Here is a 27,202-nt window from a genome sequence, read left to right as displayed (position 1 = left end):
TATAAAACTAGTAAAGTACAATATGTGTTATCCCGGAAGAGTGGGAGATGCCATGGTCACTTTCAATGTATCTAAAACATATTGTTTACATGAATTAGGGTAATATGTGGTCTTAACTTTGTACCAACAGTTGGGAAAGATGTGCTTTGTGTGGATAGGGCATACATTTATTTTTGAGAATCATAAAAAACCTGCAGTGTTTTTAGTTTACAAATGTATGCTTGTGTTTGGTATGCTTTATTTTCAATAAAGGAAAATGTTTGTTGAATACATACTGGGTAATTTTATTTGGGCGAATATGTTTAAAGATGTTAGTGGACCTGAACTGCTAAATATTTATTTTATTTTGTTTTTCTTGCTGAATTTATTCTAACTATTCCTTTGAAAATAAAATATTTTATTGGACGTTACTACCCTGTGCCCTATTCTATTAGTTTGGAATACAAAGTTAATAATAATAGTTTGGTGCTGAAAAGTAGAAGTTTGGATTTAGGATAATATTATTTACTTTCTAACAGATAAATTGAAGTGCAAGCTTTCAATGCATGCTGACCTCTTCTTCGGACAATGTCTCATAGTGCTGAAAAATAAATGTTGCTATGTTACTGAAATAAGCTGATCACATTTATGTGTACATTTAAAAGAAATACTTAAAATACTATTGATTTCCTTTAACTGTCTTTATTAGTCCTGGAGTGAGTATGATTAATCTGGTGCAGAGGGACCATACATTTTTCTACTACTGTCTAAATCAGAAAATATCTATGTTCTTGGCCACATGATTAGTGTACTAAGCACTAAATAGAGTAATAATAATAATAATTATAATAAAGCAAACCAAGTTTTCATTAAGAACTTGACTGTTATATTAACATGCCTAATACAACAATTAATTGCCCATTAAATTATAAACTCACCTGTAAAAAAAATATTGGGAACCTGTAAAACATTGCATCATATGGACAGGCAGTTAAAGCGGAGGTTCACCTTAAAAAAAATGATCTACCATCCCATCCAGCATACTTGCGTCAGCTACAGTATGCTTTTTTTTTTTTCGCTGTACTTACCGTTTAATCGTTAATTTTCTTTTCTTAGTCCCACGGGGGAATAGGCGTTCCTATGAAGGGGCGTAGATGACTGACGTGCGGCTACAGCGCGTCACGCTTTCCGAAAATAGCCGGACTAGGACTCGGCTCTTCACGGCGCCTGCGCACAGACTAGGAGCTGACTGCGCAGGCGCCGTATATAGCCGAGTCCTAGGTCGGCTATTTTCGGAAAGCGTGACGCGTTGTAGCCGCACGTCAATCATTCATAGGAACGTCTATTCCCCGCGGGAAGAAGAAAAGAAAATCAACGATTAAACGGTAAGTACAGCGGAAAAGAAAAGCATACTGTAGCTGACGCAAGTATGCTGGATGGGATGGTAGAATTTGTATAGGGTGAACCTCCGCTTTAATGACAAGAAGCATCAAATAACTACCTAGAGCACTCATCAGCTCATCAGTAACATATATAACATGTTACACCCTTAATACGGTTTAAAATGTAACATGTTAGGAAAGGCAACAGATTGATAGAGCGCTCCAGATGACGTTCTATAACGAAACCGGTCGGGCGCACATCGCTGTCACCATACACTTCCGAAATTTTGAATAACACTGCCTGTTCTAACCAGCTGAATTGTGAGTACCCCTTTTTTAAAACCGAATAAAGTACAAAGTATAAAACGGTATCACACTATTGGGATCCCTTCTCTCCACATATGTTTTAACGTTGGACACTGAAAGTGGAACACAGGGAACGAGAAAACGCCAGAGTGCAGCACAAGGCATACACTGTAAACGCTTTCCACCCCAAGAGGGGGGCTGGATCTGGTGAGTGTGGTAGCTATCAGAGCACAGAAGAAGGTTTCACTGCATGGAACACGGACACAGTTTTTCTAGCAATCTCCAGGATTTTCTGGATACAGCACAAAGCACTTTTCTTAAATTGTCATGGACTGATTTAAATCTACTATTTATTATTTATCAATTATTTATTAATTTGTCACGTACCCAAATATTCACCGAATTTAATTAATACATTCACTGCATGTTTTCATAGCAATTAATATATTTATCACTCTATTTTTATATTTGTACTAGCTGAATACCCGGCGTTGCCCGGTCTTCCTATCTTAACCTTTTGGGGAGGAAAATCATAGTAATATAAATATACCCATCTTTTATATAAGGGTGTAGGTAAGGGTTAATTTAACTATCATATATTTTTATTTGGCATATAAGTAATATGTGTACCAGGTATTATTGAAATATCATCCAGGCGTACAGAAGTTATGTGGGAACATACATTTCCCATTGATTTGCATGGGACTTTAAACAAAAACCCCGACCCTCACAAATGGGGGTAGTTAAGGGATAAATTAACTCTCTCTAGTTTAAGTGGACATATAAGTAACATGTGACCAAGTGTTATCGAAATATCTACAGCCGTTTGTAAGTTATGAAGTAACATGTATTTCCCATAGAGTTGAATGGGACTTTAAAGGAAAACCCCGACCATGGCAAATGGGGGTGGGTAAGGGTTAAACCACCTATCCTATGTTTGTTGCTGACATATAAGTAACATGTGTGCCAAGTTTCATGTTAATATCTTTAGCCGTTTGGACGTGATGCTGGAACATACATACATACATACATACATACATACATACACACACACACACGTTGAGTTTTATATATATAGATTCATACAACTTATATTCCAATTGATTACACACCAGCATGAGTGCATTATAGTTGTTAGGCAGGCGCCAAATCTACTAACTAATTCCTATTCATTCATTAACCCATCCAGGTGGGATAATTAAAGTAGAGGCAGCCACCTAATTAACTCTTTTTACCTTTCACTACCTGCCTTGTATTTGTAATCGCATTTTTAATCGCGTTCAATCGCGTTTTTAATCACATTCAATCGCATTTGCAAATCTTATATTTTCCCTGCCACATTTGACATATATTTTTAATTCTGTAGCGCTGGTTCATTTTTTCTTTTCAAACTTTACAGTATATTGAAGCTTACACAAGGTTGATCATGTTTGGAGATTGGGCACTCAGGCATGAGTGGTGCATAATGGGAGGAGGTCACATTCTCTCCCATACCCAAAAACACCTGTGTTTTTGTATTTTGCAGGTGCATCAAAGCAGGAGTAAAGTAACAGAGGTAGTGCAGTGAAGGTGAGTATATGTGGGTCTGGGGGTTTGCTACTCTCTGACATAATAGGAAATGTGCAAAAAATCTCATATTTGCCCTAAAAATTTATATGTCCTGGTCACCATTATCAGCAGAGCAAGAACTAAGAAATCCTAAAATCCTCCAATTGGGATACCTGTTCCTCTGATGCCTCTGATGCCTCGTACACACGACCAGTTTTCCCGGCAGGAAAACTGCCATTGGAGCTTTTGGCCAGGAATCCCGGCCATGTGTATGCTCCATCACAGTTTTCCCGACAGGAAAACTGTGGGGAAAAAATCCCCACCGGGATTCGCAACGGTCTTTTTCGTGGTAGTTTTTCTATGGGAAAAACTGCAATGGACCATACACACGGCCGGGATTCCAGGCCAAAGCTCTCACCGCAGTTTTCCCGACGGGAAAACCTCTTGTGTGTACAGGGGGAAAGTTACCAAGCAGGTTCTCGGTTTTCCCCTTGAGATTCCCGGCGGACTTTTTACCGCCGGGAATCCTGTATGTGTGTACTAGGCATGAGAGAGGAATTTGGTTCATTTGGAGAAATTTCTTCTAATTTTCTGTTGAATTTTCATCACATGAAGTGTATGAGGATCTTCTCAGAAAGAAACTGGCAATAAAAATTAACCAGGAACCGACATTTCTATTCAATCTGAAGCAAAATGGTTTTGGCTTTATATACACTTTCAATTATTATAATTACACAGGCATACTTAGGAAAGATTTACATTCATCTTAAAGGGGTTGTAAAGGTTTGTTTTTTATTTTCTAAATAGGTTCCTTTAAGCTAGTGCATTGTTGGTTCACTTACCCTTTCCTTCGGTTTTCTTTGTCTGAATTTCTCACTTCCTGTTCCTCCTCAGTAAGCTGTTCAGTAAGCTGTTCTAAATGACTTTCCACCACTCGGATGATGGTGGAAAGCTTACTGAGGAGAAACAGGAAGTGATAAATTCAGACAAAGAAAAAAAACATTTAGAAGGGAAATCGAAGGTAAGTGAATCAACAATGCACTAGCTTAAAGGAACCTATTTAGAAAATAAAAAACAAACCTTTACAATCAGATTCACAATTATGAATGTAAAATGTCCAGAAAACCAGATATATAACATAGTAAATCCCTTGAGAAAGTCACGTGATCTGTGACGTGACACGTCGGGGGAGCCGATGACGACACTTCCGGTGTCTCTAAGTCGAGGAAGTGCAATGAGGAGGAGAGCTGTCTCATTGTGAATTGATTCTTTGAGACATTTGTATCACTATTCAAATGTGAGTGCATCTGTTTAAGGTTTTATAATTAAAGCAAGAAATGTATTCAATCTTGCGCGATAATGATTTTTTATTTGCTTTGAGAAACTGAACCTGGAGAAATTGATTTTATGAGGAGAAGTTTTGTTAATCCTGGAACGAATAGCTGAAATCCTTTCCTGATCTGGCTGACCTTTTTGGATTCTCACTGAAAGAGCCAATAGACCCAAGAGGGTCTTCCTTTGAGGTGAGCAGGCATTGCACACTGAGGTGGTGGTGAATATTTTCAGCACATATACCCTGCAGAGAGTGTCACGGATAATGGAGTAATTTGATATTCACGTTTTGTCAGCATTTAAGAACTTTTTTAATGCATGTGGACTTTCTGCATATTATTATTTATATTTATGATATTAAGGCCCCATACACACGATAGAATCCATCCGCTGAAAAATCCCAGCAAATGGGTTTCAGCGGATAGATCCTATGGTGTGTACACTCCAGCGGATCTGTTTCCGCGGATATTTCTCCCCTGGGATGGATTCCAGCAGATCGAATATTTGCTGACATGCCAAACAAATCTATCTGCTGGAATCCATCCCAACGGATTGATCCGCTGGTCTGTATAGACTCACCGGATCCATCCGTCCGAAGGGATCCCCCGCATGCGTCGTAATGATTCGACGCATGCGTGGAATTCCTTATATGACAGCGTCGCGCACGTCGCCGCGTCATAATCGCGGCGACGGCGCGACACGTCATCGCCAGAGGATTTCGGCGCAGATTTCAATGCGATGGTGAGTACACTCCATCGCATAGAAATCCGCGGAAATCCGCGAGAGGATTTATCCGTGGAAACGGTCCGCTGGACCGTATCCACGGAAAAATCCTCCCGTGTGTATGGGGCCTTAGTCTATGGCCCCGTACACACGACCAGTTTCCTCGGCAGAATTCAGCTTCCGACCGAGTTTCTGGCTGAATTCTGCCGAGGAAACTGGTCGTGTATACACTTTCGGCCGAGGAAGCCGACAAGGAGCTCGACGAGGAAATAGAGAACATGTTCTCTATTTCCTCGTTGTTCTATGGGAGCTCTCGTCCCGCCGAGCTCCTCGGCGGCTTCAGTGCTGAACTGGCCGAGGAACTCGATGTGTTTGGCACGTCGAGTTCCACGGCCGTGTGTACGAGGCCTTACTCCAACCCTCCCTGTTTGCACAGGCTTGGGACCAGCATACAGTATATTAGCGTTTGTTGCTATTTTTTTCATGCTTCATATTGCTTTGATTAAATTCTATTGGACTATCAGTGTAAAAGCATGGTAAAAACATGTCATACTTATATCAAACACAATCAAACTTATCTCATATGTATGACACTTTTCCCTTATACCACCTAAACGCATACTTTGAATACTGGAAAATATGGCTGTATACAATGCCATCATTACTCTGCTATGGCATTGAAATAATCATCCATTCATGCCATTTCAAACTCTTTTCCACAGAACAAATAACAATTTGTATTCAACTTCCCTTTTGTGAACAGAACAGTTGGGTTTCCTTACTACGTCGTAGCAACATTTTGCTTTCTCTATTTTGTTATGTCTTTCTCAGCTTTGGCATATTTATTACATTTATTTAATATGTCGCTCAGCATGGTGTTCACAAGCATATTAAAATATAGCAATCAGATAAAACAGCATGACTTTTTCAGAAGAAAAAAATTGTATGTGCTGTTAAAAATGATATCACCTTCATGTTACAAGTATTCCCCTCCATGCCTTAAGGTTAGAAAACACCCAGGGTATTATGAAATGTCCGAGAGATCCTGTACAGTATTTAAAGGTGTCTGTAAATCACATGCTATTTATGGATTCCTAAACCAATCTGTCGGCTTGATGGCATGGTCGAAGTGTTGGGATGTTTTCGATTCTGGCAGTCACACGGGGTCTGCTTGTTCAGCCAAATCAAACTGTTCTGACTGTAGCTCGGGGGAAATAAACAAAGAAGGAGGCAGATTGCTTGGTTATTGCAACTTGTATGTCATTCCAAATGTAAAGGGAATATTAACCATTTAGTTGCCAAGGGTGGGCTGTTAAGGTGAGTTGATAATCAAAACACTCCAAACTTAAACTTAACGAAGATACCAGAAATCACAGAAAGAGACAAGCACAGTTTTCTTGTGAAAAAAACGCCAAAATGGCACCATTTTAAAATGACAAAAGCATGCAACTTAAATATTTTAGTGATGTATAGTATCTGCTTGTCGAACGCATAACTTAGGTATACTGCGGCAGAGTGACTCTCCTGAGCTTTAACGCATACCTAGTATGTTATCCGGCACTTTTAAGTAGGGGGCGCGCGCACCGCCGGTGCCACAGCTGTGCTGTTATGAGACAAATCACAAGCCAATCAGCGGCCAATGGATGTCTGCCGACACCGGCTGATCGGTGAGGAGAAACCCAGAACAGAGCTCTGCCTATGTAAACAAAGAAGATCTCTGTTCTGTCAGCAGGGATGTGATGGATTTTCTTTCCCTGCAAAGAAAATCCATCACATCCCTTAGTAAATGCAGCACACATAGTACACAAAAACACTGGGCACTCATTTAACCCTTTGATCACCCTAGGTGTTTATGTTTAACCCCTTCCCAGCCAGTGTCATTAGTATAGTAACAGTGCAAATGTTTAGCAATGATCACTGTGTTAGTATCACTGGTTCCCAGAAAGTGTCAAAAGTGTCAGTTAGTATCAGAAAGTCCACTGCAATATTGCAGTCCCACTAAGGCCGGGTACACACGAACAAACATGTACGGTGAAAGCGGTCCGTCGGACCGTTTTCACCGTACATGTCTGCCAGAGGGCTTCTGTACGATGGTTGTACACACCATCGTACAGAAGTCCGCGCGTAAACAATACGCGGGGCGTGTCCGCGTCGTCGCCGCGACGATGACGCGGCGATGACGCGGAGACGTGGGCGGGCCTGCCATTTAAAGGCTTCCACGCATGCGTCGAAGTCATTCGACACATGCGAGGGACGGCGGGCGCCTGGACATGTACGGTAGGTCTGTACTGACGACCGTACATGTCCGAGCGGGCAGGATTCCAGCGGACGGTTTTAAAACACGTCCAGGAATATTTGTCTGCTGGGAAAAGGCCCGGCGGGCAAATGTTTGCTGGAATTCGGCCCGCTCGCGCCCACACACGACCGAACATGTATGCTGAAACTGGCCCGCGGACCAGTTTCAGCATACATGTTTGGTTGTGTGTACGGGGCCTAAGTCGCTGATTGCCACCATTACTAGTATAAAATAAAAGTTCCAGTATATACCCCATAGTTTGTAGATGCTGTAACTTTTGCGCAAAGCAATCAATATATGCTTATTGGGATTTTGTTCTACCAAAAATATGCAGCAGAATACATATTGGCCTATATTTATAAAGACATTTGATTTTTTCAATTTTTTATTGGATATGTTTTATAGCAGATTGTTTTTTTCTTTCCAAAATGTTTTTTTTTTTTTAATTTATAGCACAAAAAAAACCAGTGGTGATTAAATACCACCAAAAGAAAGCTCCATTTGTGGGGAAGAAAGGACATAAACTTTATTTGGGTACAGCGTTGCATGACCACACAATTGTATCGCAAACAATGGCCTGATTATAAAGCGGGGTAAATCTGTTAGATGTCAAGTGGGTATAGATATACTGTATAAGGGAACAATAAAGACTATAGATTGGAGACACAGGAAAAGTCAGTGCAAAGCCAACAACATAGATACAGTTGTTCAGCTTTTGTGCCAGTGTAGTCAAACTTGTATTTATTGTGCTCTTTAACTACTTGCCACACGCCCACCGTCAAATGACAGAGGAGTGGTGCGGCTCTTATTCTGGGACAACATCATATTACAGCTTCCCAGAATGGTCGGTCTCACCGATGACGCGACTCTTTAACCATGTGATTGGCTGTGTGCAATCACAGCCGGTCACATGTAAATGAGGAAATGCCGTTAATCGGCTCTCCTCGCCTTACACTGACAGTGTGTGGCAAGGAGATTCAGCTGCATCTCTTGCAGGGAAGACCAGGACAGGTAATCAGGACACTGATCAACAGTCTTCTGATTACAGTAAAGCCCGAACAGTGCCCATCAGTGACACCAATCAGTATCCATTAGTGATAGACATGTGCATTCGTTTTCGTCCAAATACATTTTGGTCCGAATTTCGGGTATTTTCGTTTTAACAAACAAAAATGAATGCTCAGAATCCGAAATCGGAAAGATCCAACATAAAAAATGCTTTATTTTTGTTTTTGTTGCTACAACATTTCGATATAGATAGGAGATTTGACATGACGCTGACAATTGCAATCTGTGTCTATCGAACCTGCGGTCGAATGTGCCTAACCCTAACTTTATTAGTCCAAGATTATTCTACATAGAGAGGAAAGATTTTACATTATAGAGACAGTGTTGGGGAAGACCATTCGACATGAACGACGAAGATTCGACGAAGCAGCGAAAAACATACAAACGTTGAATCTGTCATTGAAGGCTCATGGTGTCTGTCGAAAGTTCTAAGAAGATTTGACAAGCAGCTAAACTGTATGACGCCGCAATCGTACATTTCCGGTCAAATGCTCTGCCCATAGGCTATAGAAGAATTTGAATGTTGGTTGACTAGTAACAATAATTTATAAATATAATTATTACTAGTGTCATACAACATTAGAATTTTTTCTATAGCTTGTAGGCGGAACATTCGACTGGAAATGTACGATTGCGGCATCGTACAGTTTAGCTGCTCCGTCGAATCTTCTTTGAACATTCGACAGACATCATGAGCCTTCAATCACAGATTCGACCTGAATTAATTCAGATTTTCAGACAAATTAATTTTTAAACAAAACAAAATAAATAAAAACATATTTCGGGAGCAACTAAATACATTTATTTTTCGGACGAAAACGAAATTCCGAAACAAAATATTTCAGTGTGCACATGTCTAATTAGTGATGCCAGGTAGTGCTGTCTTTCAGTGCCCATCAGGGCCTGCTCATCAGTGCTGCCCATCAATGCCCATTAGTGCCTCCCATCAGTGCCACTCATTAATAGGCATGTGCATTCGTTTTCGTTAGAATGCATTTTCGTCCGAAAATCGGGTTTTTTCGTTATCGTTTTAACAAACGATAACGAAAGTGCAAGAAACGAAAACCGAAAGAAACGACATAAAAAATGCTTTATTTTCGTTTTCGTTGCGGTAAAAATTCGATATAGAGAGATTCGACATTATAGGGAAAAGATTTGACATCATAGACAAAAGATTCGACATTATAGAGAAAAGATTCAATGGGACACAGACTTTTAGAAAAAAAAAATGCGCGGAGGTCCCCGCAAATTCAATAACCAGACCCTTTAGGTCTGGTATGGATATTAAGGGGAACCCCGCCGTCAGATTGCTACGTCACTGGCAAAGCCCATAGTCTTCCCTCTTCTTGGGCTTCCCCAGTGACGTAGAAGAGGGTACGTCAGAGGGGGTGGGGTCACGTGACGGGTGGCCCTGCCTCCTCTATATAAGTAATGTCACAGCTCCAGCGCGTCATTCCGCTGGGCTGTGTCCGGCGATGAGGAGGTCGGGGATGCTGTGCTCCGGATGGATCTTCACATCGCTGGATCGGAGATCACCCGGCCGTCGCAGGATCTTCTCATCGCGGGAGATCAGCCGTCGCAGGATCAGGACAACGCAGGAAGCCGGGAACGAGTGTTTTTTTTTTTTTTTAATAAAGGACTTTATTCTATGGTGTCAGTGTGTTTTTGTACAATACTTTACACTTCCTTCGTGAAATGGTAGGGGTACCCCATTACCGTTTCACACAGGGGGGGGGGGTCAGGATCTGGGGGTCCCCTTTGTTAAAGGGGTCTTCCAGATTCTGATAAACCTCCCGCCTGCATACCCCCACAACCACCGGGCAAGGGTTGTGGGGATGAGACCCTTGTCCCCATCAACATGGGGACATCCTCCCCATGTTGAGGGCATGTGGCCTGGTGCGGTTCAGGAGAGGGGGGGGCCGCACTCTGTCCCCCCCTCTTTTCTGCGGCCGGTCAGGTCAGCGTGTTCGGATAACGGGTCTGGTTATGGATATTTAGGGGGAACCGCACATCATTTTTGTTTTAAATTGACGGCGGGGTTCCCCTGAATATCCATACCAGACCTGAAGGGTCTGGTTATGGATATTTAGGGGGAACCGCACGTCATTTTTGTTTTAAATTGACGTCGAATATTTTTTGACCATTAGACAGAAACCAACAAAGATTCGACGTTCCGGCGAATATTCTTTTGACCATTCAACAGAAACCAAGTATTATTGGATTTTCGGACGAAAGCTATTCCCCAACGAAAAACAAAATAAATCAAAACGATTTTCGGGAGTAACTAAAGAAATTTATTTTCCAAACGAAAACGAAAAAACGAAACAAAATATTCCAGTCTGCACATGTCTACTCATTAATGCTGCCCATTAGTGCCCACCAGTGCGACCTATCAGTGCCCATCAGTGATGCCTATCAGTGCTCATCAGAATATAAATGTGTAGCGCTAAAAATGACTAACAGTAACGAGAATAAAATACCATAAAATATAACAATATAACACACATAACAATTAATAAAATGTGCATAAATCATATATGAGTCCTTCTACTAAGAGGAACAAGGAATGTGCCAACTAGCACGTGATGCAAGGTGGTCTGTTGCACCTGTTGGTTGGTGACTAAGCACAGAATTGTAGTGACCAGATGATTAATAAGTGAAAAAGTTCATAAACATCTAAAAGTCAATCAGGTGAATAAGTGAATAGATGCAAATGCGTGACTTCTTCAGTTTAATAATCCCACCACCGAGAAAAATGCAGGTTTACCGGAACACGTTGACTAACGATGACGTATGCCACCGAAAGTCAAACAAAGCTTTAAATGACAGATGTCATGGACGATCCTTGGCAGGAGTCATGCGCTTAGCCGATCAGCATATCTTTTTAATGGGATGGGTATGTAGGAGCAAGCTGGAAGCTGTACTTGTAATAGAATCCCCAAACTGATTTGCTCAGTGTATTAATGGTATATGTAGAAAAGAGAGAAGAGTGGCCACATAGCGTAATTCTGTTTGATAGATTAAAATGATATTTTTATTCACAGCTATCAAACTTACATTTGGCTGGAGTTGAAAGAGCTCTTGTTTGCAAATGGGGCGGCAAACAAGGAGGGAGGGGAGGACTCCACTGCCGCCCCATTTGCAAACAAGAGCAAACAAGATCTTTTTTAACGTGGATCTCGACGAGAAAAAAAGAGAACAAGTTCTCTTTTTTCTCGTCGGGAGTCTCAATTTCCTCGTCGTGTTTCTCATTGGGCTGGCTTACGACGAGAAACACGTTTGTGTGTATGCTTAGAAACCCGCGCATGCTCAGAATAAAGTATGAGACGGGAGAGCACCTTCGGTAAAAGTAGCCTTTGTAATGGAGATGGCACATTCGTCATGCTGTAACAGACAGAAAAGCACGAAGACTGATAAGCGTGAATCGTTTCTCACCAAACTTTTACTAACACGAAATCAGCAAAAGCAGCCCAAAGGGTGGCGCCATCTAAATGGAACTTCCCCTTTATTGTGCCATCGTACGTGTTGTACGTCACCGCGTTTGAGAACGACAAGATTTTGTCTTGACAGTGTGTACGCAAAGAAAGCTTGACAAGATTCTCGACAAGCCTGACAAGAAACTCGTTGAGGAAAACTATGTTTATTTTACGACGAGTTTCTCGGTCGTGTGTACGAGGCCTTATATTTTTCATTACACTTCTTTTACCTCTTTTTAACCACTTGTTTACTGGGCACATATACCCGCTTCCTGCCCAGGCGTAATTTCAGCTTTCCGCACTGCGTCGCTTTAACTGACAATTGTGTGATGTGGCTCCCAAACAAAAACATTTTCCCCACAAATAGAGCTTTCTTTTGGTGGTATTTGATCATTTCTGCGGTTTTAATTATTTGCGCTATAGACAAAAAAAGAGCGACAATTTTGAAAAAAAAAATGTTTTACTTTTTGCTATAATAAATATCCAATTTTTAATTTTTTTTCTCAGTTTAGGCCAAAACGTATTCTTCATATTTTTTGTAAAAAAAATCGCAATAAGCTTATAGTGATTGGTTTGCGCAAAAGGTATAACGCCTACAATTTTGGAAAAAAAAAGTTTTACTTTTTGCTATAATAAATATCCAATTAAAAAAAAAAAATTCTCAGTTTAGGCCGATACGTATTCTTCTACATATTTTTTGTAAAAAAATCGCAATAAGCTTATAGTGATTGGTTTGCGCAAAAGTTATAGCGCCTACAATTTTGAAAAAAAATATATATATATATTTTTGCTATAATAAATATCCAATTAAAAAAAAAATCCTCAATTTAGTCCGATACGTATTCTTCTACATATTTTTTGTAAAAAAAAAAACGCAATAAGTGTATAGTGATTGGTTTGCACAAAAGTTATAGCGCCTACAAAATAGGGGACAGAATTATGACATTTTTTTTATTATTTTTTTTACTATTAATGGCGGCGATCTACGATTTTTATTGGGACTGCGACATTATGGCGGACACATCGGACACTTTTGACACATGTTTGGGACCATTCACATTTATACAGCGACCATGCTATAAATATGCACTGATTACTGTAAAAATGTGACTGGCAGGGAAAGGGTTAGCACTAGGGGGCGACGAAGGGGTTAAATGTGTTCCCTACTAGTGATTCTAACTGTGGGGGGAGGGGGGTGACTGGGGAAGGTGACTGATCTGTGTCCCTATGTACAAGGGACACAGCATTGGTCTCCTCTCCCTGACAGGACGTGGATCTGTGTGTCCGCCAGGTACGTGGGTACCTGGCAGACATCACGGCCACCAGGCACGCGCATCGGCACCTCAGTGACATTGTGGCCCCAGTGGCCGGAGGAGCCGAGGACGTCAATAGACGTCCTCCTGGCATCGTAGAGCCAACATGTTGCCGTCATTTTACAAAGACCGGGGCTCCAAGTGGTTAATAAAGCTAACATTTGTCTTCAGCTACAGACAAATCACATTTTCTTGGTTTGGACAGAGTAGGAAAGGGTCTGCATATCTGTTTTATTGCCGTCTGTGTGCCCATCACAAGATTTTCCTCAAATCATTGAAGGGGAAGTATGAAAATTTTCTGGTGATACAGACAATCTCCTAATAAAAGTGTGAGGTGGGTGAAAAGCTGTATATGTGGAAGCTGACAAGCTGTAGGCTTGCTCAGCCTGGTAGTCAGGAAATGTATATTTTGTATAGTTAGTGTCAGACACGGCTAGGTTTTTGTTTTGCAGTTATTTTTCCTGTTTGTGACACTGTGCAGCACCTGTATATAAACATGTAAATATCACAAATAAACACTGTTTTGTCACTACCTTTGTCACTACCTTTGTGGATTTGGTATATATGAGTGAGAGACTGATTATCCCAGGAAGCTTTGTATCTGCTACCTGTTCCCCAGCTTAAAATATGTATATATAGCGGTTTTCAACGTTTTGTTGTTAGTGACTCACTATGTAGCGTAAAGGGCTACACAATCACTGCGTAGGTGAGGTTTAAACTGCACTTCCATAGCAGATCAGGAGGGGTGCCACCGGGAAAGAAGAAGTGAGCCGAGAAGCTGGTCTTTAAGGCCTGCTTCTGTGTGCTTTTCTACCTTGCCAGCAGGGGCGGACTGACCATTGAGTCACTCGGGCACTGCCCGAGGGCCCCATGCCACTAGGGGGCCCCATCCGGGTTGCCAGGCTCAGTAAAACCAGGGACAGTATGTAAAAATCTGTGTTTTTTTTAGATCTGTCCCTGATATGTCCGAAAATGACATGCTTTTAATGTGAATATCCCAAGATTTTAGCTGCCCGCCTCTGCACTACCTCCTGGCGTGGTGGCCATCTGTAAGCCAGAGGGGCCCCATACTCTTCTATTGCCCGGGGGCCCCATGAGTTGTCAGTCCGCCCCTGCTTGCCAGTAATGACCATCCCAAGCCGCTGTGGAGGTGAGGTCTGGAATCGCCTCATTCTACAGTAATGGCTGTACAGACCTGGGAACTCAGCACGGGTATGGTAGGAACCCCTCATAATGGGTACAGCAGATATACAGACATGGGAACTTAGTACAGGGATGGTGGGAGTTCCTCATAATTGGCACAGCCAATATACAGACCTGGAAACTATGCACAGGAATTGTGGGAGCCCCTCATATTGGGCACAGTTGAAGTGCAGACCTGGGAACTGAGGACAGGGATGGTGGGCACAGTGGAAGTGCAGACCCGAAAACTGAGCACAGGGATGGTGGAGGCCCTTCATAATGGGCACAGCAGGGATTCAGACCCAGGAATTCAGTACCGGGTTGGTGGGAACCCCTCATAAAGGGCACAGCAGCTGTACAGACCTGGACACTCAGCACAGGGATTGTGGGAGTTCCTCAAAATAGGCACAGCAGGTGTACAAACCCAGGACCTCCTTAAAGGGATTGTGAGAGCCCTCATTATGGCCATGGCAAGTGTACAGACCCAGGAATAGGGGGATGGCATTTACTAGAACTGTTGAGCTGTATTTTTCTCCTGCAGCTGCTGACTGACAGTGGAAGGGAGAGGAGGAGAAGATAGCTATCAGATGCTGCAAGTGGAGGAAAATACAGCCTGGTTCTAGTAAATGATCCCAACCTCTCCTGTCTAGTTGTGACAGGGAAACTGCATGGGCCTGCTGGAGCATGGGGACAGCGGTGCTTGGGGCACATGCCCCCCTAGTTTCAGCCCTGCAGGTACCTAGTATCAGCAGTAACCAGGAGAATACATAGGGACTAGTGGGCAGCAGCCTGACATGTAGGCAGTGTTATCCATGGGTGGTCAGATCACCTGAAGGAAGAAACATAAAGAGAGTCGACACACTTATTCCGCTCATTTTATCAACAATAAAAGTTCAGGAAGGAGGCGCTCAGAACAAATGGAATCTGGGCAAAGAAGAACAATCTTTAATATTGGGCTGGTAAAAGAATGATACATAGAGCCGTAAATGTACCATTTACAGAAGTTTTCGAATTAAATTAAATGTAGGAGTAGGTAACGCAAGTCAGGAAACTATAAGTCACGTTGGTCTGCATGGTTTACAGTTTATGCAAAAAAAAAGGTTTATTACTCCAATAAACAATGGAATCATTTGTTTTTTTGGTTGAAAGGTGATGATGTTTGTAAAATAATACATACATGTGCATTTCTTCCATTAAAATCAATGTGATGAGGTTGATTTTCTTTCTTCTTGCTCCATTTCCCTATAGGGATATCCAAGGTTTCCCAACTGAAGTTAGTGGCCCAACAGCTAATTTCAACTAAGGACCTTAAAGCAAAGATTACAAAAGCCTTACCTATACTGTCTTACTAACAGCTCTGTTAGTTCTGTCCCTGGAACTTTCCAATGCAACACAAGGGATGATAATAATTTATTGAAAGCCAAAGCCAAACCATCTGAAATATTTGTATCTTGACTTTTCTTCCTTTTTTTTTTTTTTTTAGAATAGGATGTATCTCCACCCAACTTGTAATGCATAGTTTACCACATATTTAGAGTCACTATGAAGCAGTGATGGGACATTGATTTATGTATTATTTTAGTCCTCAATCATGGACAATAGAGGGCTGTCAAACTGTAATGCTTAGCATTGATAAATCAGGTAATTTCTTCTTACCTGCAATGCCAACTGCCTGTACATTCTGATCCCTCATTGTTAAGTTGACACAATAAGTAGAAAATTGACAAGTAAATCTACTATACTCTGCTGACAGAGTTTTTGTGTTCTCTTTGTGATCTGACATACAAAAAACAACTGTGGAATCAAAGGAAAAGCTGCATATTGTAGAAGATAATGTAGGTGAGCACAGGCAAAGAAAAAAAGGAAAATGTTTGCACTGAACTCTACAAAGATGACTGGGAAATGTCAGTGCAACTTTGCATAAGCAGAGAATAATCATACAGGGCCATAACTGACAAAATAATAGAACCATATTTATTGTCATCTTTTGTGCATCAAATATTTCTATACAAGGTTTGGTCATTCCCTTTTATTAGGGAAAACTTTCCAAATCAGAGACATGTATTAAATAATCTGACTCATTACAGTTTCATAGAGGATCATATACTTTGGTCTGTCTCACAGATTTTTGAGTTGGGTTTATCTGACACAATTTCTTTTATTTGCCATCTCCGGCTGCACCCGTCACGGGCTAATTTTAGATTAGTGTAGGCAGGACAAAACACTGCATATAATCTGCTGCGCATATTTAATTTTAAGTTGCTAGCTTGTACCAGGAAATGGATGACATCCAAGCAGTTTTGTTCCCCACGAGGAATCAACTTATATCAGAGGCTACCTTTGTAAATGTTTTCCAACTGAAGTGCTGGCATAATGTATATTTGGATTGTTATAGTGTCCTTATGTGCTGTGTTCCCATCATTTTAAAGTTCATTGAATTATTTGTGCAAGAAGTCGTACAAACAAACTTGTATTCATAAAACCTAAGCCAATACTATTTAAAAGACAGTGAATGCATGTAAAATGACCAACCAGCAAAACTGACTTTCCATTGGTCTCTATTCCAATGACTCTGGAAAGGAAAAAAAACGACCTATTGCTGCATGCTATTAGTTCTATAATATTATCACGTGGGACCCAAATCCTCAAGAAATAGAATTGTCTTATCTTTTATTCATAGAAACATAGAAGAGTGATGGCAGAAAAGTCTTCCCCATTTTTATTTAAAAATACCTCTGCTGCAAGTCTATTCCAAGCCTCAACTGCCTTCTATTACAGGGAGTTGTAACCAGTACAGTATTGATTACATCGATTTACATATCTACAAGGAAAATGGTAAGCTTGGAAAAATAACTTTCAGATTGGAACAGCTATATTCCCACAAAAAGCTGCCACCATCCAAAATAGACAGGGAATGTACCAAAAGGGCAAATTATGAGGATCCATAGGAATTGCAGCGATGAAAAGGACTATGAAGCTTAGCCTGGAGTCCTGATACAAAGATTCATAGTAAAGGGATACAAGAGGGGAGAATTGGACAACCTAAAGAGGAAAGTGAAGGATATAAACAGAGAATCCCTTCTGGGAGATAACAAGAAGGAAACAAGAAACATTTAAATGGTTTTCCTTACTAGGTTTAAAGTGGCTGTAAACCCTTACAACACACTTTCACCTACAGGTAAGTCTAGATTAAGGCTTACCTGTAGGTGCTGTAATTGCAATTCCCCGTACGAGGATTTCTTCTGTGCATGCGCCGACGTATTCGCCGCATGTGCACTGTAGAAATCTCAAGCCGTGCCGTTCCGAGTAAAGGTCATACCATGACTGGCAGTCATGCCGTGACTAGATGTGTGTGGGAGTGATGTCACGCGACTCCGGCCAGTCACAGAGCCAGAGTCCGCGACCTGGGAAGCAAGATGGATGCTTCCAGCCGGCGAGGAAATCGGGGACATATAAATCAGTAGATGGAAAAGTGAAAAGTGTTGGTCTATCCTGAAATCAGACAAAACATTAGGCAAAATACTTCCCCAAACACCCCGGTTTATATATAGAAGATCCCCCACACTTAGAAACAGACTTGTCCACAATGTACTGGACCCCCCAAAGTGGTTAGCCTTTTTTAAAACCTAAAAGGATTTTTACAGATGACAACAAAAATGCTTACTGTGTAGAGTGAGACAAAAACAACCTAAGAAAACAGATTTGTTTAAATCCATGACAATAGTCAAATAATACAAGATTAAAGAGATGATCACTTGTACCAGCACACATGTTATTGAATGCCCATACTGGATGAAAAAGGGACATACATGTATTCCTATGGGATAGCCGGCGTCAGCGGATGAATATCCTCTAACATCCGATATCATCCGTCCCCGATATGGTCCGATTCTGCAGAGCGGATTGGGTGAACAGAGACAGACGGTCCGTGTTCATCCGATCCCCCCATAGGGGAGAGTGGCGATCTGACAGGGCGGTCCCTGCACAGTGTGCATGGACCACCCTGTCATCTGCTGGCTCAGTGGGGATCAACGGAGCGATCCCCGCTGAGCAAGTGGATATGAAAGGAACGGATTCCTACGGGATCTGCACATCTGAAAGTACCCTTACAGCAGTTCTCCCCCTTCCAAAATCTATTCAAAACTGAAGAAAATGTGGCTGGAGTTCAGATTTCATTAAGACTTCCACACCAAAGACTTATGTATGTTCAGAATTACTGCAGCTGAACAATTCTGCTTGCCAGTTTTATGTTCCCTCAGTGCTCAAACTCATCATCCAAAACCACCTCATCTTTTTACCCAGTAGACTCCCACAATGTAATTGGAGGGATCAATCTAAATTTTACACTTTGCAGTGGTAAACTTTGTTCTTACCTCTTTCAAGTAACTCTGTATGGTTGAAGAGGAAGGTGGACATCTTTGCTGTTTGTTTGATCTATAAACAGCAAAGATGTCACTTTCATATGTCCTTCTGGATATCCCCTATCCATGACTGCATGTGATATCTTGCCAATGAAAGACATATTCATGAAAATTATGCAAATGTTAACCTGGATTTTAGACTCCTTTGTCATCTAGGCATTTTACATTAAACATGGTAAAAGAACAGCATTTCACTGCCACGTCAGCAGCAGTCATCAGTAAAGTATATGTATTTAGCCAAATACACATTTTTTGGAGACTAAACATTTCTACCAAAACATGACATATCGGGGTTAACAGTAATTTAGGAGTACCTGCTGGATTAGTCAGTACGCAAGGGCAAGTATGATTACAGCTCAAAGCGCAAAGTAATATTAATCCACCCCAAGCCCATCAGAGTTGAGACTCTGATCCAACCCTTTATCCCTGTTGTTTATTATTGGGTATTATGGCTCCCTCTGTGATTCCAGCAGAAAATGACAGAAAAGTAAAAACTCTGCAAACGAACTTGTGAACCTTTCTACAGCTTCTACAATCACCAGCCTACTGCTGAGCACAGCCAAACTGCTCATTACAGCTTCAACGGACAATTTACTCAATCCATCTCTACATAGGACACTGGAACACTTGGCACCTGCTTTCTGATATCCAGTAATTAACATGTTTGCAGTTCATACCTATTTGGTACTATTGTTGGTTTGAAAAGGAAATCTAACAGACTGAAATTTTCCATAAATTGACATTAAAAAGTGATAGACTATTTTTCTGCAAATACACTACTTAAATTAAGAATATAGTACTAATATCCTTATTCTCCAAAAATAATCCATACACATCCATTACTTATGGACCATGTAATCTATTTTTCAAGAAATTGCTTCTTACTATGTTATTCTGTCTCCTAGTAATGTCCCCTGTGGGCTCCAGAATATATCATTCTCCCTTACTTACCTTGTTTGGAATGAGCAGTGCACATTAGTGGTGGTCATGTGCACTGCTCTATGTACACTACAAATCCCATAGTCCTTAGTCCATAAGAAATGCTCCATACATACTAATCCATCTTGGAAAGTGGGTGAGAGAGGGTTGCTAAATTCAGACATACAGTGGGACCATGGAGATTAAATGTAAGTCACCCTCTAACAGGAAGTCAGAACGCAGCAGGGAAAATGGATACTGTGGAAGAGTTTGAGATCAGTAGAATGTATTTTTCTGAGTTAAGATTACATACGACCCCCCCTCCCGCCGCCATCCGGTGCTTCTCCGGGCTCTCCCGTGCCATCGGGGGCCCGGAGAGCGAATCGGCCGGCGCTCGCTGCAGAACCATAGAGATGACTGGTGACCAGACGGTCACAGTCATCTCTATGACCGTCGGAGGCCCGGGCGCGACGTTATGACGTCACGCCGGTACCCGGAAGTAAACAAAGCCGCAATCGCAGCTGTCGGTGTGAGATCGGTGAATCTTTTTTTCACCGATTTCATGCTTGTAAGCCTGGAGGAGAGATGTGGGGTCCACATCTCTCCATAAAGAGGACCTGTCACACTGATTCCTATTACAAGGGAGTTTAAATCTGTATAATACAGTGTACTCTGTTCATGTATCTATCTTCCATGGTGTTTCTTTCACAGAAAGGCTTTTTATGTTAAAAATTATATTGGTTTGGTAAGTGGACAGTTTAGATGCAAATAGAACAGTTCTTCTCCAATAAACAAAAGGTGCATTTTAAAGATGAGCCTGTTCATTGTTTGTTTTATTTATTGGCTAGTTGCTGCATGAATTATCACTGTCCTATAAACCATGCCAGGCTGTTATGGACTATAGTGGCAGCCAAGACCATGTTAATCACCAACATAAATGGGAGGAAATTAATTGTATGCTTGATTACAGAAAGTAGAGAAAGAGGCAATGTTGACACAGTAACTAATAGAAGACAATTGTTTGTTTGCATTTTGTATACAAGAAAAAGACCAGCATAAAATCTCCAAATGCATGTAAATGTGATGCGGAATCCCAGCCAGATTTATTAAACAAAGTTGTTCCTGAGAGAGTTGTGTTGTGACTGAATTGGCTGAGAGGTTAATCGCTACAAGTAGAAAGTAATATAAGGATAACAAGAGGTTTGCCAAGGTCTCTGCTTTATATCCCAGAGTAGACGACACTGATCTAGGACAAGCTCAAAGGTCTGTAAACTTTACTGTGCAGAGGTAATAGTGTTCATGGTGGTAAACGTGGTAAAGATAACAAGCTTCTAAATATTTTGCTATTGGTAGCTGAAGAACTGGATTAGACAAAACTTTAGTCAGTCAAGAGATCGAATTCTCAAAGCATATCTAAGCCCCAAAAACAAAATACATTGCAGCTTACCAGTCCTTAGATGTGATGGCAGCATTAGTTTTCTTTTTTTTTAAGATTTTTATTTTCATTTATTTTCACCTAGTGAATTTGTCACTAACCCATTTCTAGTCCTAGGGTTACAACGTGAGGTTCTAGAGTCCTCGCAAATAACAATGTAACTGATCAGCACAGGCAGAGAACATGGGACACAATCAGCTGCCAAGACTTCAGGCCGAGACTTATCGAAAACAACAAAAAAGTTCAATGGCATATTTAACAGAGATCAAGGGAGCCAAATTACACATGATCATTGCAAAGTTTTGCATACCTTTTAACCACTTGCCTAATGGGCACTTTTACCCCCTTCCTGCCCAGGCCAATTTTCAGCTTTCAGAACTGTTGCACTTTGAATGACAATTGCGCCATAATGCAACACTGTACCTTTTTATAATTTTTTTTACACAAATAGAACTTTCTTTTGGTAGTATTTAATCACCACTGTATTTATTTTTGCAGTTTAACCGACAGGAGTTCGGTCTTATTCCTACACACATTTATATATGTGGGCAGATTGCTGGCTGCAATAGTTCAATGACGGTAACTCTCTGTATACAGGTGTTAAAACCCTATGATTAACATCAGATTTAGGCAGTAAGTTGAGACATATGTTGAGAGTTAAGGAACATACACACGAGCCGAATATCAGGTGGCATTGGCCCGTGTGTATGGCAGCTGGCACGATAGAAGCTGGCCGTTCAGCTGGCATCTGTTGAAGGCGCATGTCTGTAAAAAGTCTGCCGATCGGCATCCGATCAGCACTTTAAGCCAATGGCTGAGAGCGCTGACCAGTGTGTTCTGGTGAAGGGGCCATCCCCCTATCAGAACACAATAGCTCAGTGGGGGAGATCACTGTACTAACATCACTGGGTTGAATGAACATATGCTTTTGTTTGTGGCAGAACCAAAGCAGCTTGTAGAAGGTTGACATTGCTTAAATCCAGGTCAGAAGGTGCTCAAACTGCAGGTCTTTCGAACCTGTGAATAAGCTCTGATTTCAGAAGCATTTAAAACTGATTACAAAGATAAATACACCTATAAACAAACAGCCCTTATGGCCATGCCACAACAGTGATTTTAATAATGCTTAAAGTGAAACAATAAAAGTGAAATAGTCCTTTAAATTTCGTACCTGGGTGGTGGTATGCCTGTAAAGTAGCGCATGTTTCCCGTGCTTAGAAAAGTCCCTGTACAAAATGAAATTTCTAAAGGAAAAAGTCACTTAAAACTATTTGCGGCTATAATAAATTGACTGGTGCCGGCAATACACTTAAAAGTCATTAAAAAAATGACATGGGTTCCCCCCCAGTCCATTACCAGGCCCTTTGGGTCAGGTCTGAATATTAAGGGGAACCCCAAACCCAAAAAAAATGCATGGGGGTCCCCCAAAATCTCATTACCAGGCCCTTCAAGTTGGGTATGGATATTAAGGTGAACCCTGCAGCAAATAAAAAAAATGTCTCCCCCCAAAAACCCATACCAGACCCTTATCCGAGCATGCAACCTGGCAGGCTGCAGGAAAAGAGGGGGGACGAGAGAGTGCCCCCCCTCCTGAACCGTACCAGGCCACATGCCCTCAACATGGGGTGGATGTCCCTATATTGATGGGGACAAGGGCCTCATCCCCACAACCCTTGCCCAGTGGTTGTGGGGGTCTGCCAGCGGGGGGCTTATCGCAATCTGGAAGCCCCCTTTAACAAAGGGGACCCCCAGATGCCGGCCCCCCTATGTGAATTGGTAACAGGGTACATTGTATTCCTACCATTTCACCCAAAAAAAGTGACAAAAAAGGTCAAATAAAACACACACACACACAGCTTGGGACAAGTCCTTTAATAAAAAAAATAAAAAGATTCAGCGCTGTAATCCTTCTACGACCCAGACCCGCCGCAATGAACGATACAGCCTCCATTGGAGGCACCTGGCCGAATGACACGTGACCCATCTGACAGATCTTAAATAAATGAGAGAGGGGCCACCCGTGATGTGGACGGGTGATCCCGCCCCCTCTGATGCAATGGTGGTTTCCCAATCACGCATCAGAGAATGGGGTGGGGTCAACCGTGACACTACGGGGAAACCGCTGGAAACCCCTGTTGTGTCAGAGGGGGGCGGGGTCACCTGTCAATGTCACGGGTGGCCCCACCCTCGGTTATTTAAGATCTGTCAGTCGGGTCAAGCGTCATTCGGCTGGGTGCCTTCTACGGAGCCTGTATCGTTCGTTGTGGCGGGTCCGGGTCGTAGAAGGATTACAGCGCTGGAATTTTTATTTTATTTTTTATTCAAAGACTTGTCCCAAGCTGTGTGTGTTTTTTTTTTTACCTTTTTTGTCACTTTTTTGTAATGGTAGGGGTACAATTTACCACATTACCAATTCACATGGGGGGCGGCATCTGGGGGTCCCCTTTGTTAAAGGGGGCTTTCAGATTCCAATAAGCCCCCCGCCTGCAGACCCCCACTACCACCGGGCAAGGGTTGTGGGGATGATGCCCTTGTCCCCATCAACATGGGGACATCTTCCCCACGTTGATGGCATGTGGCCTGGTAGGGTTCAGGAGGGGGCGCCCTCTCATCCCGCCTCTTTTCCTGCAGCCTGCCAGGTTGTGTGCTCGGATAAGGGTCTGGTATGGATTTTTGGGGGGAACCCCACGCAATTTTTTTTTCATGTTGGTACAGGGTTCCCCTTAAAATCCATACCAGACCTGATGGGTCTGGTATGGATTTTGAGGGGGATCCCTACGTAATTTTTTTTTTATTTGGCGCAGGGTTCCCCTTAATATCCATACCAGACCTGAAGGACCTGGTAATGGAATTTGGGGGGACCCCACACATTTGTTTTTCAAGTTTCCCCTTAATATTCATACCAGACCCAATTTAGAGGAATATTTCCACTTTTATTGTTTCAATTTAAGCATTATTAAAATCACTGCTCCCGAAAAAAACGGATATTTTTAAAACTTTTTTTGCATTGATACATGTCTCCTGGGCCAGGACCCAGAAACCCAAACACTTTTTATGACAATAACTTGCATATTAACCTTTAAAATTAGCACTTTTGATTTCTCCCATAGACTTTTAAGGGTGTTCTGCGGCTTTCGAATTTGCCGCGAACACCCCAAATTGTTTGCTATTCAGCAAACGGGCCGAACATAAAGCTTATCCCTACTCCTCACTGCCATAAGTGTTGCAAAACCTAAATTTCCAACAATAAATTGATGCCTCACTCCTCCAGTCAGCTACAGTATTGTGCAACACATGCAATCAGGTGAGAGAGTGTTTTCCCTCCCTGCTTTGTTCTGCAAAGCAATCCTGCTGGCAAGTTCTTATCAGTGACATTATTGCCAGTGTGCCTTGACCCTTAGTGTGATTATGGTAACAACAATGAAACAAAAGGCTTTCTGGTAACCTCAGAGCAGTTTTGACAACCAGTTTTCCAGGTAGTCAGTTTATTTTTTATACATCTGAACCAGTGCAAAGTATAAAACAGGAGAAGTTTGTACAATTAAAACTTTTCTTTTAAGCCATTTCATACTGGAAAAAAATCCAAATCCTAAGAAACAATTCTAACTCTAATCCAAACCTTTTCATTCAATCTAGTTGAACGGAAAAAAAAGAAAAAAAAACTTAATTCCCCTATCCACACATTTGAGGTGGATCAAGGAATTCTCCCTTCTGTGTCATTGTATTCTGACAGCATGGAGAGTTCCCCACTGTCAGAATACACTGACCAGCACTGCCGGCTTTCACCAGCCACACTGATTGAACAAGGAATATTCGACAGGGCGGTTATACAGAAGTTGATCAGTAGATCTATTTATGTATGGCCAACTTATTGGTCCCTTTGGTAGGGGTAGCGGTCATTAGGGGTAATACTTTATTCTCCCTCTGGTTTGATTTAGCCAGGAAGGCCTGGGTAAAGCTAAACATCCTCTAATCTTGTATGTCTGCCAACAGGAATATATTTTCTTTTCTACAAAATGTAAAACTGGCCATAGAATTGATAACATCTCAAACAAAATTTCTTAGGAAAAGTCTGAAAGAAAATTTTTAGAACATTGGTTTGGAACAAATCTAATTTAGTGAATGAGGGCCAGATTCAGGTACAAATGCGGCGGCGTAACTTATCGTCTTTACGTTACACCGCCGCAAGTTTTTCTCGTAAGTGCTTGATTCACAAAGCACTTGAGTATAAACTTGCGACGGAGTAGCGTAAAGACGTCCGGCGCAAGCCAGCCTAATTCAAATGGGGCGTGTACCATTTAAATTAGGCGCGCTCCCACGCCGAACGTTATGCGCATGCTCCGTTAGTAAATTTCCCGACGTGCTTTGCGCGAAATTACGGCGCCCCGACGTGTTTGTGAATGGCGAAGTGCGTAACGTACTTACGCCGAAAAAAAATTAAAAATTTGACGCGGGAACGACGGCCATACTTTAACATGGCTGGTGTAAAGTTAAGCCATGAAAAAGATTGCTTAACTTTGCGACGGGAAAAAATTACGTAACGCACGCGAGTAGCTTCGTGGATCGCCGTAAAAAGTAATTTTCATACCCGACGCTGGAAAACGACGCGAACTCCACCCAGCGGCGGCCGAAGTATTGCAGCCTAAGATCCGAAGGTGTACGAAGCCGTAAGCCTGTCGGATCTTAGCCAAATGCCGTCGTATCTTGTTTGTGAATCGGCAAATTTGAAAATACGCCGGAGTATCAGTAGATACTCTGGCGTATTTGTTCTGTGAATCTGGCCCTTATTGTTTGTTCGAGAAACATTTTTCATCCTGCTTCTTGAAATTTTGTTTCGGAATGAACTTTATTAGGACCTTCTTTTCCTAAGAATTCTCATTCAAAATTCTACCCATCTATGGCCAGCTTAAGTATATCTTATTTATATCTACTATAAGATGCAAACATTATTTTAAGAAAGAATGAGCAGGAGCAATGTCCTTATTATAGACTTCCTCAAATGTTGGCCCTTAGAGGCTTTTAGAGATGGGGAAATTAGAAATATACGAAAACTGTATACCTAAATCATTTGAAGATCTAAGAGGAGAGTTCTCTTTACAATTTAATTGGTTCTATCAATTCCTCCAACTAAGACATGCTTTACATGCCGAATTCTCTTCTGCTAGGATATTCCCCCCCCCCTATCCTTGTTCTTGATAAGATAGTAAAAGCAGGGTCAACAAAAGGTCTCACCTCTGCTACATATTGGGTATTGTTTCTACTAGGGTTGTCCCGATACCGATACGAGTATCGGTACCGATACCGAGCAATTGCTCAGATGCTTTACCTGATACCTGGAGAGTCAGCAGTGATCAGTGTGGTGGGGGGAGTTACAGGCACCGATCACCCTGTATAGATTTCAATAAAGCCTGACAGCCGCTTCTCCCCCTTTCAGCTGCTTTAGTGAAATCTATACAGGTGCATGTAACTCCCCCACCGCACCAATCACCGCTGACTGTACTTGTATCCTCCTCTAGTCCCCCTCCGTTCTGCTACTGTCCCCTTTCGTTCTGCTCCACGTCCCCTTCCGTTCTGCTCCGCGTCCCCTTCCGTTCTGCTCCGCATCCTCCTCCATTTTGCTCCACGTCCCCCTCCTTGCTCTGTGTCACCATCTGTTCTGCTCCATGTCCCCCTCTGTTTTGCTCTGTGTCCCCCTCTGTTTTGCTCTGTGTCCCCCTCCATGCTCCGTGTCACCCTCCGTTCTGCTCTGTGCCCCCTTCCGTGTCCTCCTCTGCCCCCTCTGTCCTTGATCTGTCAGGATGGAGAGCAAAGGTAGGAGCCGGT

At 42.0% G+C, this 27,202-nt stretch overlaps 1 protein-coding gene across 2 annotated transcripts in view; it reads right to left on the bottom strand.

Moving 5' to 3' along the window:
- The window catches only part of ADGRD1 (adhesion G protein-coupled receptor D1), an 802,257-nt gene that overhangs the window by 290,040 nt on the left and 485,015 nt on the right, over positions 1-27,202 (bottom strand). The window lies entirely within an intron of this gene.

This window comes from Rana temporaria, chromosome 1, assembly GCF_905171775.1.
Source record: "Rana temporaria chromosome 1, aRanTem1.1, whole genome shotgun sequence".
Taxonomy (NCBI): Eukaryota; Metazoa; Chordata; class Amphibia; order Anura; family Ranidae; genus Rana; species Rana temporaria.
This window is presented reverse-complemented; position numbering and strand designations above follow the sequence as displayed.